The sequence below is a fragment of the Acomys russatus genome, chromosome 4 (assembly GCF_903995435.1).
Source record: "Acomys russatus chromosome 4, mAcoRus1.1, whole genome shotgun sequence".
Lineage (NCBI taxonomy): Eukaryota > Metazoa > Chordata > Mammalia > Rodentia > Muridae > Acomys > Acomys russatus.
In genome coordinates this window covers 63,460,316-63,481,773 of record NC_067140.1, presented here as the reverse complement: position 1 = coordinate 63,481,773, position 21,458 = coordinate 63,460,316, and the positions used below count along the sequence as shown (strand labels likewise).

Here is a 21,458-nt window from a genome sequence, read left to right as displayed (position 1 = left end):
AGATGTAACAAGAATAAATTAATAAAAAAAAAGAAAGAAAAAAAAGAAAAAAGAAAAAAAAAAGGAGATTAATTCAATGTGACCACATTTGAGACGAGGAACAAATAGAAGCTCAGCGCCCCTGAGTCCATCTTCAGGGTTCTGACAGGAGACTTAGATTAAACTAAGGACAAGCTGTAGTCACAGTTAAGCAGCCCTGGTCAAGATGTGGTCTGGCTCATCATCCACCCGCCCAGTCTCAAGTGCCAGTCTCATCTACAAGATGGTCTAGCAGATTGTCAGAACCGTGTGGCATCTCTTCTGAGGAGGCAAGCTCTTCCTTTGCTTAGCACCAGTCTTCAGCCTGTTCCATCTCCTAGCACAAGATTCCTGGGGAAATTCCAACTCCTCGGGAGCCATTGTGTCAACAGTGCCAGCCAAAGAGAGAGAGGCACAGTGTCTGTCTTTAGAATACCCTCACTCCTGCCAGTGTGGTTATATAAGGCTGTTCCCTAGCTCAGAGCAGGCAAGCGGAGGGCAAGAGTCTGGGTATGCCGCTCCTAAGCCCCACCCAAGCCACCTGTTCTGGCAGATGGTTGTGGAATCCTGGGCCTTGAGGGGGCTCTCTGGAGTAGGGGCTGAAGAGGCCCAGGGCAGTCTGGCTTTGACTACAGCATTCTATGCAAGGCAAGGAAACAAACGTCTCTAGACATCCTGGCTTAGTGTCACCTTTGACACTTTCTTCCTACTGTGGATGAATTTGTGTGCAGATCCTGTGGTTATTTTGCTCGTGTTGGACCCCCTCCACCTGGTGCTGTGGTCAGGCCAAGGCCATCCCCACAGCAGTTGTGGTTCCCTGTAGTCCTGCCTCCCTGCTGAGATCCCCCCTCTCCAGACCATATTCAGGGGAATGAGAGGAACTTGGAAGATGAGCCTGGGCTCTTTTTCCCCAGGCACATGAGGACTCTGAAGAGCATGTCCTGCTGGGTCCAAAGTGGTAGCAGGTATGCAGGCTATACCATGAGCAGCCATGGTAGCCCCAAACTTGCCTTGACCCTGTTCCAGGTGTAGGCCAGACCCCTCACCCTGGTCTCACATTCCCCCCAATTCCACTCAGGTCACTAAAGGGCTTAACTGGGGAAATGGGAAAGTCCCATTTCCCAAAAGGTAAGACACAGCCCAAAGAGCGAGGGATGAGCTTTGTGCAAGGCCCCTCAAGCCAGAGCACTTCAAGACAAGATAGGTACAGGGCAGAGGTCAGGCAGCGCTGGCAGTTAAAGCAACGGAGCCCATCTGACTTGAATTATCCAAGGATAATTCTGATGCACTAAACATTCTCCTGCAAATAGACATGAGCATATACCCAGGTCCTATTCAACTCCTAAATGAGGATGCCAGGCAAATGACAAAGCTGATTCCAATCAGAAGGAAGCAGGGAGGAGCGAGAGCTTGGAACACTCAGGCCACATGCAAGGTGGCTCCATTATACGTAAGTGATGGGAAACAGAAGACCAGGGGCAGTGAGGGGCCATCCTTAAGGGCATCTTCTCTGCCAGAGAAAAGAGGAAACTTACTGCACATGTGCATCGGGGTGCAGCCTCTCACCACATCAGTGTCTTCATCTGGAAGGTGAAATGGATAGAAGAGTGAGGCCATTGAGATGGTTGTGTCTGGTGCCTGTGGAAGGTTCCTGGATTGGCTCTACTCTGTACTGATGCTGGACCTTGGGCAAGACCCTCGGTTTACTCATCCATCACACGGGACACAACAGCATCTATAAAGGACCGTAGCAGTGGCTGGGCAACCAATAATACAGCGTGACTTTGTGGCCTTGAGCTAAAGTTTCTTGCTTTCTCTGTGTCAGTCACATTTCCTTGTCTGTGACCGAGGACAGAGAGGATGTGATTTCTCCTCATTCCACTTCCCCAGGCACAAGGTCTGTGGAGCTGGGTGTGTTGTAGCTTCCAGATCCCCACAGGGAAAACTGCCTTCTCATCTCTCACCTCCTGGTAGCCCTGTCCCTAGCTAGCTGTCTGAGTTCTAGAAGGTCCTGTGCTTCATTATTGTTCTGTGAACCTGCCAAGCCTTCCCCAGGTTCTTTCTAGTGAGGTGGAGCCCATTAAAGCCCACCACAAGCAGTAAGGATGGGTTTTCCCGGCTCATTGGGCTACGGTGGTCCAGGCTTCTTCCTGCTCCAACCCCTGTCCATTCTGCCTCCCTCCTCTTAAGGCCCAGATAAGGGCGAGAGTGGGGAGTGGGAAGGGGGATACTGGAGAACTGGCTGATGGGATAGGCGTGCTGGGCATTTGGTCTCAGCATCAGCACCACTGGTGTATATAGCTTTAAGTGCCCAGATCTCTGCCTCCGAACTGGAAGGCATTGAGGAGTCTTTGAAGTGATGGGAAAGGAAGATGGGATGGAAAAGAATGTTTGGGGATGCTCTGTGTGAAGGCAGAGCCACTGTGACAGAGGAGGTGGCAGCACTTACTGTCCCTAGGCAGATACCCGCGGAAAGCGGAGCCTGGATCCAGTTGACCTGGGCACTTCTTAGGAAAGTGCCCCTAAGCCCTTCCAACCTCCCTGTCCATCCCTCCCTCCCGCCTTGGGCCACTGGATCCAAGCCTCTCTCTAGTCCCCAACAGTACACACACTGTTCAAAGGACTCACTTAATAGGCATTTCTCTATCTTCCCACCAGGGGGCAGCAGAAGCTGAGACAGAGAGCCTCTGGGACCGTTTTTTTTTTTTTTTTTTTTTTTTTTTTTAACCTTTTAGGATGGATCTTAGACAGGCTGTTAATTTCTGACACACACACACACACACACATCTACTTCACACCTTTGAGGATTAAAGGCACAGGATCTGGTGTTTCTGAGCTGGTAACTCTCTCTTAGGATGTATTCTGGCTCCCCATCCCCTGAACAGAGCCAAGAACAGACCAAGCGCCTCTTGCCGCTGGTAGCCCACCCTCCTAGCTGTGCATGAAATCTCTGCTCTTGTAGTTAAAACTCCATGTTCCTAGGAATGGCAGTGGCCTCGTTCTGTGCCACCCCATAGGCTTAAAGTGGAGAGGGCCCTAAGATGTTGCCTTCAAAGGCCTGCTTTTGCAGTACTCCCCTTTCCTGTGTGGATAAGTGGGCAGGCTCAGGAATGGGGCCCGAAAGTGTCAGGAGAAAAATCTGCATTTACAAATCCTTTCCCAACACACAGAGCATGGCTTCCGACCTTCAGCCCTTAGACAGACAGGTCTCTGAGGAGAGGAGCAGTGAGAATCCTCCAGGAGTGACCTACATCCCCTTCCAAAGGCTTGGCTCTTGCTCTCTTTGGCTATGATGTGGAAAAAGTAGTTGGGTTTTGTTGTTGTTGTTGTTGTTTGTTTGTTTATTTTTTGTTTTGTTTTGGCTCGATTTTGGTTTTTTGAGACAGGGTCTCTCTGTATAACCTTGGCTGTCCTGAACTTGCTTTGTAGACCAGGCTGGCCTCGAACTCATAGCGATCCGCCTGCTTCTGCCTCCTGAGTACTGGGATTAAAGGTGTGCACCACCACACCCGGTGGAATTTTTGTTTTTTGTTTTGTTTTGTTTTAAAGACAGTATCTCTCTGTTATGTATCTCTGACTATCCTGGAACTCACTGTGTAGAGCAGTCTGGCCTTGAACTCACAAAGATCCGCTTGTCTCTGCCTCCTAAGTGTAGGGATTAAAGGAGTGCACCCCTACACCAGGCTCAAAAAATAGTTTTAATAGCTTCATATTGCAAACAAAGGCACTCTTATGGACTTTTCCAACATGGAAGAAAATAATGAGAGGGTTTCTCAAAGCCCAGAGACAAAGTTCAGAACACTTGCCTGACCAAGGCTGGGCCAGGAGATTGAAGAGAGTTCCAGAAGCTGGCTTAGTGACAGGCAGCAGCTGGGGCAAAATCAAGGGAAGTTTCCCCAGCCAGGTGCTGCAGAAGACAAACCAAGCCTCTGCAGAGTGCAGGGTGTTGCTAGGCTGGATACAGCCATAGCCCCTCACTCCCATGGTCAGAAAATGGCCCTGGGATTTAAAAAAAAAAAAAAAAAGTGAGGATGTAGGCCTAAGCAGTGACCAGAATCCTGGGACTGGCCAGGGATCAGCTGGAGCTCAGCCAGAACGGACAATGGCGGCAGCAGAAGGTGCAGTGGTTAATTCAGCAGGGACAAATGAGCATGCTACACAGTCCCCAACTTTCAAGAAGGGCCCAGTGACAGGATGGATTTGCAGGAACTGGGCCAACCAGCCAACAGCAGCCAGAGGTCTCTCTGAGAGCAGGGGAGGGTTTCAGGCTGGGGGGTGAGTTAGGGATCCGAGAGGCCGTTGTCTCCTGCCTGCAGCACACACAGGAGTTGACCTGCAGTTGACCATAGGGAGATGCCTGGTTCTGTAACCAAGAAAAGCGATGACCAAGGTGAGCAGGGAAGGGGAGTGAGATGAGTGTCTGCTTGCTCTGGGCCAGGCAGATACTGGTGCCCACACCCATGCGATCAGCCACCATTACTACCACCTTCCATGGGGAGAGCTTAAGGCTTAGAAAGGAAATGGTTAATCCATCCATTCACTTATCCATAGGTCCATCCATCCATCCAGCCATCCATCCATCCATCCATCCATCCTTCCTGCACACACCCTTCCATCTGTCAGCTCATCCATTTACCTGTTTATCTATCTTTCCTGCCACATGTCCACCTGCCCACCTATCCACACATTTGCCTGTCCATGTATTTGTTCACCCACCCATCCATTACATACTTGCATAGCATCTAACACAAAAGCCTGACACAGACCAGGCCTTGAGTCTGGCTAAGAAGCACAAAGGTGCCAGGAAAGCCTCCTTTTTTTCTAGTCTTCACCAAACAGGTTTTTTTTTCTTCACCCCAGACATGTTTGTAAGCTGACTGTGGTGGGGAACTTGTTGCTAACTGTACTGGACAGAGTCTCCCCATCCCTTTGGAAGATCAGGGCAGAGGCAAGGACATAGGTAGAGTTTATCCCTTGGCCCTTTGTGGGGATCTCAAGCCCCTACATAGTCCCCTCTGCAAGCTTCATTGATACTGGGGAAATGACCAAACGTAACAGCAGGCTCCATTTACCCTTCCCAGCTCCTGGGCCTTTGTCTTAGACCAACTGAACCCAACACAAGGTATCTGAGGTTGTGTGTGTGTGTGTGTGTGTGTGTGTGTGTGTGTGTGTGTGTGTGTTGAATAGATTGTACCACATGCAGTGACATGTGCAAGAACATTTGAACACACACACACAAATTTTTACAGGCTCAGGGCTAAGTATGCCTGCAGCCTGTGTGTTGGAGACTAGATGCTGCTGTGGCAGCATTGTCAGTCCATGATGGAAGGGTTCTTGGATATCTGCTGCATGGCACAGGGGCAAAGTCTGGCCTATATGGGCCCCTTAGTACCAGGAGTCAAGGGGCTGCTGTGGGGTGGAACCTTGCAGGCATAAATGGAGGTGAGGCTCCCTTTCTGCCCAATCTTTAGATGTACCCTCTGGCATGTGGACTAGAAAAGAGTTGCCTCTGAGAGGAAGAAAAAGGGGGGGACCCCAGAGGAGGATGGGGGAATAGGGAGTAGATGGCCCTGGAGTTAGCCCAAGAGTTCCTAGGAAGGGTGGGAGAGGCCTTGAACTGTTGCCAGATGGCCTTGCGCAAATGGTTTCATCTCTCAGCCTCTGTTTCCTCATCTTTAGGATGGAAAGTGCTGGTAGGACAAGCTAACTCCCCGGCTGCTGGTGGGTTAAGTAAGGCCTAGCAGTGAGCCAGGATACTTGGCGCATGTCCTGGTTGGCTTCTCTGTTGCTGTGATAAAAACATTCTAACCAACCTTCCCCTGAGGAAAAGGTTATTCGGCATACATTTCCCAGGTTACAACCTCCCTGACAGAAACAGTTCTTCAGCTGAGGTTCTCCCCCCTTATCAAGTGACTGAGTTGTGTTGAGTAAAATGAAAACTAACCAGGGCCAGTGACAGCAAGCCTGTGGTGACCGCCATGGCGCTGGGTCAAGGCGGAGTCTTAGAGCCGCCCACACAGGTTGTCTCATACTTAGGCGGCTCCTCTACGGAGATATAAGTAGATCCTGTTTTAGTTAAGCCCGAGGCTTGGAACAGGAGCAGAGGGCCAGGTATGTGTCTCCACCTGTGGCCCTGCCAGTCTGCAGGCCAGCATGGCTTACACTGCTGCATGTCGGGGCTTACTTACTAACAAGTATTGAGGTGAGCATCACCAGACCATTTTATAGGTAAAGACTGTGGCCGAGGGAGATTAACAATATCCATCCATCCATCCATCTACCCACTCCCCCAACTCCACCCCTATCCATCCACCCACTCCTCCGACTCACTCCCCCAACCCCACCCCTATCCATCCACCCATTTACCCATCCCTCCATACGTCCGGCTGCATCAGGCTACTCCAGACAAGCTGTGTCTGACCCTGCACCTGAGTGCTTAGGGAGCTTGTATCACAGGGGCCCCCTCACAGGTCTCACACAGCACTGGTCTCTAGCTGCCAAGGAGGCGGGGAGAAGGGAGGGGACTGAGACTGGGCCTCTTTGGCAAGCTCGGTGCAGGGTTGGATACAGACCCCTCTGTAGAGTGGGTGGGTGGCTCACATATTTTACCGAGTAAATATTTGCAGCCATTATGGCAATTGATCGCCTTCGATCCTGTGCGCAGCTGTGAGAAAGCCCTGCTTACTCATGCTTTCTTAAAAACAGCTTCTTCTCTTGAGCAGCTTTAATAATTCAGCTCCTAATTGTCTCTGAGCACAAACTTGAAAATGCCAACTCAGGGCCTTCTCCCCCCGCCCCCCACCTCTCCCCTCCGCCCTGCTCCTCTCTCTTCCCTGCAGGGTTCTCACCTCTTTGCTGCTGCAGACCTGACCCTCCTGGACTGTAGCCAGGCCGTTCTGGGGGAATGGGACCTGGTGGGCTCTGGTGTCCTTGCACTGTACTGAAGCCAGGAGGAGAGCGGAGTGTAATTGAGCCTTAGAGCCAAAGCCAGAGGAGCCAGCAACAGGAAGTTCTAGCCACTGGTCCCCAGGGCACTTTGAATAGCTGCGGGTAGCAAGAAGACAGGAGGCACCTTAAGGTGACAAGGAAACCCGGTGCTGAATAGATGCTGAGCCAGGCCCTCAGCCAATGACCACACCTGCCACAACTGGGGCGTCAGTGGGGGAGACCACATGAATATTGACATTGTGGCTGTGCATGCTGCCATTCTCCTGGTGGGTGATGCTCTCCAGTGCCTTCCAAGGACTGTCCCCATCTCCATGTAGGGTAAGGTCCTGGGAAGAGCTCCGTGTCCTAGCCCTGTCCTTGTAGCAGGAGAACCAGGGGTCACCTATAGCTCTGCCCTGAGCTCTGCTTCCCTGTCGAGACAGGCACAGCAGGGTAACATAGTGAGTGCCCTGGAAAATTCTCTGTGCCTCCTGCAGAGCACCTGGGTGGTGTGAAATCTCCCTAGCCAAGGGGCCAGGCCTAGCTGAGGCCAACACTGAGATCATACACTGCAATGGACACACACACACACACACACACACACACTCCCTCTCTCTCTCTCTCTCTCTCTCTCTCTCTCTCTCTCTTTCTCTCTCTCTCTCTCTCTCAGTCCCTGTGAAGCTACAGGGCTGTCCATCATGGCAGGAATTACTACTGCCCAGCATAGACACCTGGCCTGTGCTTGGAACATGCGGTCCCTTCCTAGACTTTTTTAAAAAAAAGATTTGTTTTTATTTTATGCATGTGGGTGCTTTGTCTGCATGTATGTCTGTGTACTGTGTGTGTACAGTGCTTGCAAAGGCCAGAAGAGGGTATTGGGTCCCTCAAGAACTGGAGTTACAGATACGTGTGAGCCACCATGTATGTGCTGGGAACTGAGCTCCAGTCCCCCAGGAGCTCAACAAGCACCCTTAGCCACTGAGCCATTTCTCCAGCCCCTCCCCTCTCCATCTTAGACTTTTTGACAATGGCAAAGGCCTGACTTGGGATAAGAGGCTGTGACACACAGGCCTGGTGACATCTGGTAGCCCAGGTTCCAGACAGGTAGAAGGGTAAGGAAGGGTGAGGCTGATGTGCCGGAAGTCAGTTGTGCATGAGAGGTGATGGTGAGGGTTCACTCTTTGATAGCTTCAGTCCTTTCCCTCTATGGTTTGGGTTCAGGTCTAGTAAATCCCTTTGGCTGAGCAAGCTCAACCGCTAACCCATAATACAGCTGCTCTGATGGGAAGAGGACATGTTTGCAGAACTCAGGCAGCCAGGAGTCCAAGGGATGGTTGGCATTTCTTGACCTAACACCAGGCTGCATGAGCAGGCCTAGAGTTGGCAGGTGATGTGGCCTTCATGATCAGGATAGATATGGCCCATGGTGGCAATAGGATTCTGTTATAAGCTAAAAAACAATAATAATAATGCATTCCTTTAGGTTCCCCCATGAAATGCTTATTGTTTTTATTGCTGTTGATTGTCCCACTAAGAATTCCTACCCCACCCCCACCTATGTTGGGCTCAGGGAAACAATGGCTTATGGAATCAGATCCCTGCCCAGCCAATGGCTGTAGGTTTGGGACTTCATGGTTTAGGGTCTGTCTCTTCCTATTGAACTCTTGGGTTCAGACTTCTGTGAGGACCCTCACTTGGTATACCACTTGCACAAATGGACAAATTGGACCTGTAGAGTCACATGTGCTCTGCTCAAGACAGACAGACAGACACACACACACACACACACACACACACACACACAGAGCTGAGTGAGTCAGCTTGCTGCATATAAACCACACATACACACACACACACCCAGAAGAGGAGCATGACAGAGGCTGAGCGCCAGGTCCTTGGTGTGAGCTAGGTTGGGAGTCTCGAGATGGGTAGAGGAAACACTGGGAAAGATGGGCCAAACAGCTAGAGGGGGTGAGGAAGTGGTACCCCACCCCCATCTTGTGGCCAGAATGGTGAAGAAGATACACCTAGTGAAACAATAATGGGATCACACTGAATAGTGACTAGTGAACCCAGCACTAACGCGCTCAGACAAAGCTGCAGCCTTCAAATGTGGGCAGGTGACCACAGACAGCAGAAAGGGCACAGATCTAGAAGGTCAGAATGTAGGTGGGAAGGCCTCTTGCCTCTGTCTTTGTAGGTCCTGGAGGTAAGCCATGGCGCTTGGCATATGCCACCTATCCACCCTTCCTCCATGCCCTCTGCCAGGTCAGAGCCACAGGGCATTTTGATATCTGGATGCTCTCTCTCTCTCTCTCGCTCTCTCTCTCTCTCTCTCTCTCTCTCTCTCTCTCTCTGTCTGTCTGTGTTGTGTGTGTGTGTGTGTGTGTGTGTGTGTGTGTGTGGACTACTTCATATGTGCACATGTATGTGCACATGTGCATGTGGAGGTCACTGCTGCCTTTCTTAATTACTTTCCAAAGAAAGTAGATTTTGCAGATGAGGCCACAGACAGATAGACAGAAACTGACATTTCTCCAGCTCCCACAGGGACATAGGCTATAGCCAAGGGCTGCCAGGAGCCTGGTTGTTTCCATGGGGTCACTCTGAGGCATGTCCCCTAAAAACACACATGGTGGACAGTGTTCCACAGTAGAGTGCAGGATGGCCTCAGCCTTGGGCAGCCATTCCATCTCATCCTTGTGGATTCGGGGGATTACAGGCGTGATACCCCCGTCTCCCATATCTGGCTATAGATACTCTTTAAATGTCCCAGTCAGAGTGGAGTGACGCTGTGGTGGAGAGCCTCAGGCTCTCGTCCCTATCATGTTGCTGTGTGACCTCGTAGCCCAGGCTGGAGCTTGTCTGTCCCATCTGGCCTATGAAAGTCAAATGGCAGTCATAGCAGATGCTGCCTTTCTGGTCACACTGCCATTAAAGAGACCGTTAAAAAATAATTCCTAGACCATATGAATGCCTGATGGCCATGGGGGGGAGGTGGTCCAAAGCCATCTGGATGAGACTCCTGGCTTTGCCACTTCCTCTTCCTTTGATCTACAGTACTAGAGACCCCCAGGCCCCAGCCTTCCCCTGCTCCCACTGTGTCCCTGTCCTATGCTCCTGGGATCCTCCTTATGCCACCCTTGACTCTCACTTGAGCATGGAAACCTCCCAGCTCCCTCCACAAACCTCCTCTAACCCCAGCAGCTTCTCCTACCTTCTCTGTCACAACCCTTTCCAGGTCAGTGTCCTCTGGAGTGGAACTGTTCCTCTGGGACCAGGGCTGGGTCTGGTAGACACAGGGGAGAAACCCCGCAACTATCTCTTAAAGAAATATGTGTGTGAATAAAAGAAAGAAAGAAAGAAAGAAAAGAAATATGTGTGTGCTTAGATGTAAGATTCTAGAATCTTATGTCTGTCTAGACCAAAAGAAGAATCTAAAACCACTGTCCCTCTAGATTTCACTATCTTCTCTCTACTTCCTGAAAGACCTTGCAAGTCCCACCAGCTCCCCTGTCCTCTGAGGAAGAGGGGACAAAGCAGTGCCCAGTATTGTCAAAGCACCTCTCTGAATCTGATGTTTCTGAGACAGGTTAGGGCAAGTCCTAGAACAGTGTGAACGAAGCCATGGCTGGTACCTGATGGTTTTTTGTTGTTTTTGTTTGTTTGTTTGTTTTTGTTTTTGTTTTTTGTGAGTTCTGAGGACTTCACTTGGGACATATAAACAGCAGGCAGTCACCGTTGTCTAACTTCCACACTGCCCTGGGCTCTACACAGTCTGAGGCCTCTCAGTTCACTGAGGGCCAGGGATGAGGCCTCTACCTAAGGCTTGCTCACCTCCACTACGCTCTCTGACATCTCCCTGTAGAAGAGGGTGAGGTGGTTTGCAGCCTCCAGCTGATGCAGGACCTCTGTAGGAGCTATATCTCACTGAGCTGTCAGAGGACACCGTGGGAGTGGAGATGCTGGCAGCAAGCATCCCAGATGGAAATTCCCCAAGACACCCCTGGGCCCTCAGCTTCAGTTCCAACAACGAAATGCTCGTATCTTGGACATCCTCACAGATCAGCACAAGATTGGGACTTGAGAGCACTTTGTGTCAACGTCATCATCCTGAGGATTGATGGCGATGTGTAACTAGGATGGATGCCAGGGGCAACAAGCTGATTCTGAGCCAGCCAGTGAGGCTTCCTGGGCATCGTTCATGCTCAAGGTTCTAGCCTGGATTCATGGGGGGTTAAATAACACTGCCCTGGTTAGCAGGAGCCCGCCTGCCCCTCTACAGAGCTCTGACATGGGCGGAGATGCATGGCTCACTTCCCCAACTTTGAAGGCGAGGAGCAGCTTAGCCTTAGGCTCGGTCACCCTGGCTGTGATCTCCAGAGTCATCAGTACCGTATCCTATAACCAGCAAAGGGATGGGAAAGCCTAGTTCACGCAGGAAACAGAAATGTACCCATAGAGACTCACAGACCAACTTGGTGAGCTATACAAACTTGGATTCCAAGTGAAGCTGGTGAGGAGAGCGACGGCTGGTCTGACCCTGTCATACTGGAGCTGTTTAGTCGCCCGACATGAGAAGTCTTTCAACTGAGAGAGAATCAGAGAGTTCTCCATCACAGGGACCCGGGGGACAAACTGACTTCATGTCCCTCCTCCTAGCACCTATTCTGTGATGCTAGGTTCTCATGAGGATAGACAAGGCTGGATATGTCCTGAGGGATGGAGACATGAAAATGGATCCTCTTCTGCTTGCCCGAGGGACAAACAGGACACCGGTGTTCTCGGTTCCTTTCTGTTGCTGTGATAAAAAAAACAAAAAACAAAAAAACACTCTGACTATAAGCAAATCTTGAGGAAAGGGTTTACTTCATCTTACATGTCCAGCTCACAGCCCGTCCCTGAGGGAAGTCAGGGCGGGAATGTAGAGACCATGGAGGAATATTCAGCTGTCTTTGCTCACAAGTTTGATTGCTTGGTTGTTGTTGTTGTTGTTGCTTGTTTTTTGAGAAGAGGTTTCTCTGTGTGATAGTCCTTGACTGTCCTGGATCCACTTTGTAGACCAGGCTAGCCTCAAACTCACAGTGATTTACCTGCCTCTGCCTCTGCCTCCCGAGTCCTGGGATTAAAGGCGTGCGCCACCATGCCCGGCTTTTGTTTGTTTATTTGTTACTTTATTCATTTTTTTTTTAACTATGAATGACACTTTATTCAGTCATTTTCTTCACAACTGAAATTCTGAGAATTCCAAGTTAACATCCTTGCCTGTGAGCTTCTTGTACACACCAGAGAAAAGTTTCCACCTTATGCTCCACATTGCTCTGCTGTGCTTTGTCTGAATGCACCTTTGTGATCTGGCTGCCATCCACTTTCACACGGATCCTTTTACCCACAATTTCACTTGGGAAGATCAAGTCCTCAAGGATGGCATCGTGCACTGCTGTCAGGGTGCAGCTTCCAGGTGCTTCTGCTTACTTTCCGAGTGGTTTTTCCGGCTTGGCTTGGGCAGAATCCTCCTCTGAGCAATGAAAACCACATGCTTCCCACTGAACTTTTTCTCCAATTCATGAACTAGCTGGACTTGGATTTTTCTGGAAAGATTTCAGCTGAGGAAGGGGTAAGGGGTAGTGGAATATTTTTAGATACAGCTGGACCCTCAGCCTAGGCTGGCTGGCCGGCCTTGAGTCAAGCTGGACCCTCAGCACTGGTACAAAATTTATGATAGCTTTCCGATCCCCACCAACTTCAATGTCCTTGGCTGTAGTGAGTTCTGGGAGCTGCGCCTTGAGTTCATCTCCAGCTCGGGCAGCACGTGGGAGATGCCGACTCGAATTCGTCCCTCCAGCTTCCCACCTTTGGGTTCCACAATCTTGGCGCTTGAGCTGAGCATGGCTTCATCCTTAGGGAGTGCCGGCTTAGAAAGAGACTGTGTGTATCTTTATTATACAGCCTGGGGACACCTGCCTAGGGAATGCCACCACCCACAGAGCCCTGGGTTCTCCCATAGCAATTAACCATCAAGGGAATCCCCCAACTGAGATCACCTTCTCAGGTGATGCTGGGCTGTGTCACAATAAGAGTGTTAGCTAGCACACCGGACAATGAGAGCACCCTCCTTTAACCTGGCAGTACTGGCCCTGGAAGCACAGTGATGTTTGGGGATATGCCTACATGGTCAAGCCATCCAGTCCTCTCAGGCCTCTTGGCCGTGAGAAACATGGGGACCAGAACCACTTAACAAGTACTCATCCGTTCCTGAGGCAAAATAAAAATAAAATAAAATTCTGATCGTGAGGATGGCTTTAGAAAGGAGTGTCCTCATGAATTAAGAGGGTTTTCTCACATAATATGCAGACCAGTGGCCAGCTTGTCCCTGGACACATGCAACATTATCTTGCCACCTGGCAGGTTCTGTCCGTATGACAAGGTATGTACCTTGTTGACAAAGGAAGACAGCTGTTGTTTTAGATGAAAAATCCCAAATAGTTCTGTTTTACCAATAAAGACTTGGGAGCTAGATGCTAGGGTGGAAAATCTTCTAGCTCCGAGAGGCAGAGAAAGCACCCAGCTGACCTTCCTACTCAGTTCATGTCCTTATGGAAAAGGCCCAAAAGGCTCACTAGCTCAGCTGACAGCCCAGGAAGAAAAGGCCAAAACATCCAAGAGCAAAGGCGTGCTAGCTCAAAGTCCCAAAAGCCAAGGAGCTGAGGAGCTAAAGAGCTGAGAGCCGAAAAGCTAAGAGCCCAGAGCTGAAAGCCAAGGAGCTCCTACTTCTACATACTCTTTTTTTTTTTTTTTTTGGTTTTGGTTTTTCGAGACAGGGTTTCTCTGTGTAGCCTTGGCCATCCTGGACTCACTTTGTAGACCAGGCTGGCCTCGAACTCACAGCGATCCGCCTGCCTCTGCCTCCCGAGTGCTGGGATTAAAGGTGTGCGCCACCACGCCCGGCTCTACATACTCTTAAATGTCTCTCAACCCAAAGTCCTGCCTACTCTTTAATCCCTGTCAGCTGGTTTCTTGCTCCACCTCTTGACTTAGGGCTAACTTTATTAAATCCTGTGTATAGAAAGCTCTTGATTAAAGGTGTGCGCTAGGGCTCAACCACACCAAACAAAAGACAGATTTTTATAGTTCACAATCTCAGAGATCACAGTGGGATCAAAAATCCTGCAACAGACAAGAGCTTCTGTGGAGACCGTCCTCTGAAAGCCTGTCTCTTGTCGCTGAGTGTTCCTGTTCCTGTCTTATCCCCCACTTAAGAATTTCTTCCTAATCTTGAAGAAATGCTTCATAGAGCACTGGTGGCGCACACCTTTAACCCCAGCACTTGGGAGGCAGGGGCAGGCAGATCTCTGAGTTCAAAGCCAGCCTGGTCTGCAGAGCAAGTTTCATGGCAGCCAGGGCCACACAGAGAGAGCCTGTCTTGAGGGAAAAAAAAAAGCCAGGTGGTGGTGGCCCATACCTTTAATCCCAGCCAAGGTTACAGAGAAAAAGAAAAAAAATGAGAGAGAGAGAGAGAGAGAGAGAGAGAGAGAGAGAGAGAGAGAGAGAGAGAGAGAGAGAGAGAGAGAGAAAGGAAGAGAAAGAAAAGGAAGAAAGAAAGGAAAAGAAAAAAAGTCAGTCAATCCTTGGACACATGATGGAACAAGGATAAAACTAATGTTCCTCCTCCACTTTCTCCCCCTCTTCCTCCTCCTGTTCCTCTTCTTTTCATCAAGAGTCTCACATAGCTAAGGCTGACCTTAAAGTCCTGATCTTTATGCCTTCCTCTCCTGAGCGATAGGATCACAGACATGCACCACCACGTTTGACATCTTCTTCATCTTGGAAAACACCCTTATGTTGGCCATTTATTTTTCCTTCCTTGGGCATTTTCAAACGAGTTAGTCTTTTGCAGTCTGGTCTGTTCTTATCTTGTTGTGCATAATTGTGTGTGGGGTTTTTTCTTATTTTTCCTGACTGGAATTTGTTCAGTTTATTGATTCTGTTTGGTATCTTTCAACAGTTTCTAGAAATTTCTTCAAATTCTGTTATTATTTTTTCATATTTTTCAAGGGTTGTTTTTTTTCTCCCTCCGTCCTTTTCTTCTGGGACTCCAACTATACATTTGTTTTCTAGACTTTAAAATTTTTGTCTTGTATTCATTTCTACATTTCTTCTATTCATTTTAGTCCATTTATACTTAATGTAAAACCCTCAGATGGTTGGACTTACAACTGAAATGTTTTCTTTGTGCTCGTGTCTTCCTCTTTTATTGCCATGTCTTGTGTTTATACTCTCTTATTTCCTGGCATATATTATAATTCTTTGTTGAGTAGTAGTCTAGCCATACATCCAACTATGATGTCGTCTTCTGCTCCAGGTGATGGAGTTTTCCAGGTTCTTTTCAGAGTTTTGATTCTCAAAATTTTAAACAATATACTCAGAGATAGTGACCAAACGTTAGTCAACTTTCCAATTCTGCCAGGCATGGTGACGTACACCTTTAATCTCAGCACTCAGGAGGCAGAGGCAGGCCGGTCGCTGTGAGTTCAAGGCCAGCCTAGTCTACAAAGCGAGTCCAGGACAACCAAGGCTAATACAGAGAGACCCTGTCTCGAAAAACAAAACAAAACAAAACAAACCTTTCCAACACTATAACAAAATACTATGGTGACTAAATGAGGGGAAAGATTTACTTGGATCATAGTTTTGAAGATTTGAGTCTATGGTCACTAGGCCCTGAAATTCTGAGCTTGCAGTGGCGCTGTGTGTCATGGCCAGAGCCTGTGGCAGAGGAGACCTCAGGAGAGCCAAGGAGCAAAAGGAAGAGTGTGTGTCAGGATCCAAATATGGACATGAGCATCCCCTACTACTTGGTGCATGTGGGCGGGGCAGGCAGGTTGGAAGGTACTAGGGACTGAACACCCAGGGTCCCCACACACCACTGAGCTGTGTCCCCAGCTCTCTACCACTTCACAGCACCGTGAGCTGGAGAGCAAGCCTTCACCACATGAGCGCCTAGGGAACATCCACACAGTAGCAGAGGCAGACCCCAGATTGTTCTTCCGTGCTCCAATTTGTGCTGACTAAAAACACATTAATCTGCTTAGTTCCAACATCTGGGTAACCCCTGGGTTCTGAGTCGACATCATGACCAGCTGCTTTTTCATTCTCACATCTAGAGATCTTCTGTTATATGCTGGACATTGCGATATAGAGGCCTGAGATTAAATTATTCCCCTATAAAGATTGATGGAATTGGGGGGGGAATGCTGGGGAGATAGTTTACTGGGTAAAGTACTTGCTGTGGAAGCATAAGGCCCTCCCTAGTACCCACATAAAAGCTGACAACTACCCCAACATTGTGGAGACGGACAGATGGATCCCAGAGGCTTGCTAGATAGTCAGTCTAGCTGAAATAGTTAACTCCAGGTTTAGTGAGATACCCTGTCTCAAAAATACTGCAGAGAGCATTAGATGAAGGCATTTAACATCGACTTTCATAGATTCACTTCACACATGCTTGTACACACGCATGCATGCATGTACACACACACACACACACACACACACACACACACACACACTGAATTTGGGGCTGGGAATGTAACTCTTTGGGGAAGTGTATGCATAGAATGCATAAAGCCCTGGCTTCAGTCGCAACCATTGCATAAACCAGGCATGCTGGCACATGCTTATCATGCAAGTGTTTGGGAGATAGAGGCCGGAAGACGAGGAGTTCAAGGCCAACCCTGGCTCCATGGGATCATCTTCAATTTAAAAGAAAATTAAGGGAGAAAGAAAAAAATATTAAGTTTATTTTATTTTATTTTATTTTATGTATATGAGTATGCCTGCACACTGGAAGAGGGCTTTAGAGGGTTTTAGATAGTTGTGAGCCACCATGTGGTTGCTGGGAATTGAACTCAGGACCTCTGGAAGAACAGTCAGTGCTCTTAACCGCTGAGCCATCTCTCCAGCCCCTAAGTTTTGTTTTTACTGTTGTCAAATTCCAGGCATATAGGAGGTGTGGCCTTGTTGGGGGAAGTATGCCACTGGGGGTGGCCTTTGAGGTTTCAAATGCTCAAACCAGGCCCAGTGCCGTTCTGTCCTCATGCTGTCTGCTGACCCAGGTGTAGAGCTTGCAGCTACCCCTCTAGCACGTCTGCCTGTGTGCTGCCATGCTTCCCACCATGAACTGTAAGCCAGCCCCAGTTAAATGTTTCCTTATAAGAGTTGCCGTGGTCGTGGTGTCTCTTCACAGCAACAGGCAGGCCCTAATGACATAGTTTGGTCCATGAAGCCCCATCTCCTCAATGTCCCACCTCCTCAATGCCCCCTTGTCTCCCAGTAGCACCATAGCAGACAGGCGACCATACTTTAGCATACAGGCCTTTTAGGTGACATTTACCATCCATCCTATGACACTGTGGCTCCCTCCTTCCCAGGTTCCCATCCACTCAATCCATCCCTGAACCCTGATCTCTAGTTCCTTCATCTTTGTGAACGCCAGTGTGAGGCGGTTTTGACCGCCATCCTTTGGGACAGTGATGAATGTGAGGTTCTTTTCACATGCCCCCTTCTCACGAGGACCACTATCCTGTGCCCTCTGCTGTCCAGTGCTCTTAGAGAGCTGCTGGTGTGGCCTGTGTAGTCTTGAAGGGTGTCTTCAGTCCTGAGCTAAGTCTGCGGTTGTTTACTCTGTTGCTTAGGGTCTCCTTCTCTGCGGTCAAGAGGGTGGAGGTACCAGGGGATGGTACTTGAATGATGAAAAATACAGATTTAGGGCTGGCAACATGGCTCAGTGGGTAAAGGTGCTTGCTGCCAAGACAGATGATGACCTGAGTTTGGTCCACCAACTTCTGAGAATTGTCCTCTGTCCTCCATACATATGCTCCAGCATGTACACATGCACGCACGCACACACACACACACACACACACACACACACACACACACACACACACAATGTTGGCTATTCTACTTCAACACTCAAGTGAGCATCCCAGGTGTGTGGGGCCCTGCCCCATGCAGCTGTCCAGCGAGATCCTTTCTGCCTTGTGGCTCCGTCTTCCCCACCCCTGGTCCTTACAGTGATTGAGCTGCATGTCCAAGGCCCTTCTTCAACATGTGTGGGTGCCAGCCAGTGGGAAATCTCAGAGAACAGGAGGGAGACTGACCTACTGTGTGGTTTATCTTCATTGTCAACAGGGCTGAGTTGGGAGTCACCTGGGAGACATGCCTGGGAGTATGCTCGGGGTGTTTCCCGAGATTTAACTGAGGGAAGAGCCACCCTGAGTGTGGGGAGCACCATTCTATGCACTAAAGGCCTTGACTAGATAAAAAAGAGGGAGGAGGCAGCTGAGAATCACACTCATCCCTCTCCCTGGGCTCCAGAACTACAGTTCTGTGTTCTTGCTGCTCTGTGCACCCCCCCCCCCGTTCAAGAGCCCTGTCTTCATAACTAATAAGTAATGTGTTAATTAGGGTTCTCTTGGCTACAAATAACAGCAACCCAACTCAAGTTGTTGGCCTAAGCAATAACCAGAGGATTTCCTGGCCCGTATAACCAAAAGGTAGAGGTGTAGAAGTGCCATCCGGACAGCTGGACCCAGGCACACAGCAACTACAGCTGGTCTCCTCTTCCCTCTTATCTCCTGAGGGGGGCAACATTCTCAGGCTCCCTGCTGCCACCCTCAGGGTGCCCGCTGATTCCATAAGTCTTCTGTAGGGCTCTTGTGGTCCTGGTCCCATCTAACGTCCAGCCTGAGCTGACTCTGTAGTGGTAGAAGGCTGAGCAAAGAGGGATTGATGCTGCTCCGTTCACATCTCCAAAACCACTGTCCTATGGCTCCAGGAGCAAAGAGCCTGGCAGAGGCGACTGGGGTGCAGTCACCAAGTCTGGATGGGGATGAGGAGCAGATGAACACAGCCTGAGTTGAGGTAGAGCCACAGTCAGAGGATTAAACGTAAGGAGGACAAAATCCCATGTTCGTCTTGAGATAGTGGCTTTGGTGGCTGAGTGGAGCAGTGGTCAGCAGAGCTGGGGATCTGTATTGGGAGTCCAGGAGGGAGGAAAGGCGGAGGCATGGAGCTACCATGGGAGGAAGGGTGGGACAGGGAGGAAGACTGGGACAGTGTTTGTAGGGTGTGCTGAGTGTGAACCCAGGACACTATGCCATGAGAACAATTAATTGAATAATGCCTGTTCTGCCCAATAGAAGGCACTAGAACTAAGGGAGCCTTGTTCCTCAGAGAGCTGGGACTAGTACAGTCAGCTGAGCTGTTCCCAGGGAACGGGTCCCTGAGACAGCACCGGACCAAACCCAGAAGAGTCAGAATCGACTCTGGGCCAGCTTGGCATATGGAACAGGAAATAGCATGCCATGTCAGTCAAACTCTCAGGTACCCAGCCTTGAAGAACTAACAGCAGAGCGGTGTGAGAAATAAGAGACAGAGGGACATAGGAGGCTGAGACAGGCTGGAAATACAGCAGAGGGAATTCAGGAAAAAGCCACCAACCAGGACTGGTGTAATCTCGGTGGGCTTCCTGGAGACAGCATGGAGAAGCAGCTTCATTATTCCAGGCCAAAGTGCATCCTTTCTGGACTCCAACCAGCTTTGTCTGATAACTCCCTAAATTAGATCAGGCTTACCGACACCCCTGAATGCCCTAGGCACCTTCAAATGAACTCCCTTCCTCCTCTTTAACATCTTCCCCTGCAGAGATTCCCCAATTGTACCCTTGCCTTCCTGCCCTTTCCCCAAAGACTAGGCAAGTGCTGCCACATGCCAGGATGAGGCCACATGCGTGGGAACATGCCAGGGATGAATGCTAGCCAAAGCCGACAGCCCTCAGGGGGCGGTGCCGCCGGGAGGGCGTAGCCTGGCATTTCCTGGCCAAGAGACTGCGCTTGGGGCACTTAGTCTGGGGGAAAAAGAACGTGAGAGAATAGTCACCTACCATCAGTGGACCTCAGTTAGACCTGGTGCTGGCTGAGCCCAACTCAAGCGAGCAGGGGAATCAACTTCCATCCATTAGGCCTGCAGCCCAGGCTGTTCAAAGCGCGGGGCCGCTACGCTCTCGAGCCTCGGATCCACTTAGGCGTCGTTAATATTTTACACAGGGGATCAATGACTCGCTTATAGCTCAGTGCTTATGGGCAGCCACTGACACTTCCACCAGCATCTGAAGATGCTCAGGAACATAAGGGAAACTGAGGCAGGGAGGCAGCAGTGGGTGCCAGCCTCGAGAAGCTTCTCATGCACACTGGTACACCTGCCTTACCTGGGACAGCTGTCTTCCTGCACAGCTGGGCTGAGTGCAAATCACGGGGTGGGGGGAATTGGAGCTCACTCAAATGCCACTCGTGGTCTCGCTGGATCGTTTACGAGCTCTTGGAGAAGTTAGTCACTGTCCCCATTTTACCGATGTGGAAACTGAGGCTTACAGAGGTTGTAACTCTAGGGATGTCCATCAGGACTTTGACTCCATATGGAAACTAAGTGGTACCTAGGCCGGGTATTTCTTGGTTCGTAAGTGTATAATTTACATGGTGCAAGAGACCTTTGATCTGGCCTTTTAAACATTTTAGTGAGTCGCATTCTCCAGCAGAGCTGTGGTGATCTTGGCCTCTCTGCCTAGCCCTCTGGCCTTGATCAATGGAGATTGCAGCCTGATTAATCTGAACTAAAAGCCTGTGCGCTTACAGCTCCTTAAAATTGATGCCCAAACTCAGGCTTTTGATCACTCAGGTGAAAAACAGTGAGGCTGAAGGCTGTGAGGCACCGGTCCAGAATCTAACCGTGTTACTGTGCCCCCTTGAGCAATTCACCCTCTGGGTCTTAGTTTTCTTATGGGTAAAATGGGAGACCAGGGACGCCCACTGCAGGAACCCTTTAAATATATCCAAGGGCTAGGCCCAGATATGTGAACTCTCGAGCAGACGAGGTGTGTGTAAGGGTTCTGCTATGGTTTCCAGCGCCACCTGAGTGTAGAGTTGCGTTTAGGACTAAACACAGTGTTGATGTTCTTTAAATGAATGGGGTAGTAGTTTGTAAACTCCTAAAGGCAAGCTGAGGTTGTTCCGGGCTGGAGGTGGAAACAGCACTCAGGCTCTTAGGAGGGAAGCAGCTCTCAATTTCTCCTGCTAAAATAGCAGGAAGAGGTTAGGATTAGCATCAAATTCCCACCTGGGATTCCCACCAGACCCTCTAAATCTGGCGAGGGCTTCTGCGGCGCACGGTGCCCGCTAGAGGGAAGCAGAGAGTCAGAATTCCGCGCCCTGCATCAGGGGGGAGCTTCGCAGCAAGGAGCATCTGCGGCTCCGCCCTGCCATTCCCCACCTTCCCCTCCTCCTTCCTTTCAGCCCCAAAGGGAAGAAAACCATCCACAAACTAATTAGCACAGCTCTCAGCTGCAGCTTAGATCTTCCCGACAGTCAGGAAAGCAAATCGTCCCTCTGTGGAGAAGGCTAAAAGTCCGAGACTCGACCAAGATCCTACAGCAGTCAGAACTTGAACTCAGTTCA

The 21,458-nt window shown here is 49.8% G+C and overlaps 1 protein-coding gene across 2 annotated transcripts in view; it reads left to right on the top strand.

Moving 5' to 3' along the window:
• Kcnip3 (potassium voltage-gated channel interacting protein 3) overlaps window positions 1-21,458 on the top strand; it is a 67,546-nt gene that overhangs the window by 18,441 nt on the left and 27,647 nt on the right. The window lies entirely within an intron of this gene.